Raw genomic sequence first — 922 nt, forward strand, 5'->3', positions numbered from 1 at the left:
CAGAGGTCATGCGTCATGGGGGGGATCTAGCAAGGCCATGGGGAAGGTCATGGAGGACCTTGGAAGCAAGCGCAAGACGAGAGCGAATCGAACAAGGGGCCAGGACGGGGCCTTGTGCCCATGGTCTTCGCAAGACAGCGTCCAAGGCACCCGAAAGCCCAAGGGAACCCAAACCCGGCCGACACTTGCAATCGCACATGCTCTCTGCAACACACCATCAATGCCGCCCAACGGGGCCAGCACGAGCAGTCCTCCGCGGTCCCCTGGCCCTGCGCACGTTTGTCTTCGAAACCGAGCATCAATGCCACAGAAAGTGCCGGGGCGCCAGCTGGAGCCATCATCCGCGTTGCCATGGCTCGCTTGGCCTTGGCTTGCCAGGCCCCGACACGAGCAATCGCGCATTTTCTTTGCAACCGACCATCAATGCCGCCCAACGGGGCCAGCACGAGCAGTCATCCGCGGTCCCCTGGCCCTGCGCACGTTTGTCTTTGAAACCGAGCATCAATGCCACAGAAAGTGCCGGGGCGCCAGCTGGAGCCATCATCCGACGTGCCATGGCTCTGGTCCCATGGTCTTCGCAACCGAGCATTCGTGACACCCGCGGGGCCAGGACACCAACCCTTCCGACACGAGCATTCGCGCATGTTCTTTGGCCACACAACGGCGCCAGCACGAGCAAAATCATCCGCGGTGCGGTGGCCTTGCACGGCCTTTTGTCTTTGGAACCAACCATCAGTGCCACGGGAAGTGCCGGAGTCCCGGCATCCGCGGTGCCAAGTCATTGCGCCCTTGGTCTCTGCAGCGGGGCATGCCGGGCACTCCCAACCATTGCAAGCAAGCAAGCAAGCAAGAAAGAAAGTAAGTAAGTAAGTAAGTATTACATATAGGGGCGGGACATGCGGGGAGATCTGCGAAACGTGCA

The sequence above is a fragment of the Tasmannia lanceolata genome, unplaced genomic scaffold, assembly GCF_043159265.1.
Source record: "Tasmannia lanceolata isolate RefF3 unplaced genomic scaffold, GAP_Taslan_0.1 ptg000062l, whole genome shotgun sequence".
Taxonomy (NCBI): Eukaryota; Viridiplantae; Streptophyta; class Magnoliopsida; order Canellales; family Winteraceae; genus Tasmannia; species Tasmannia lanceolata.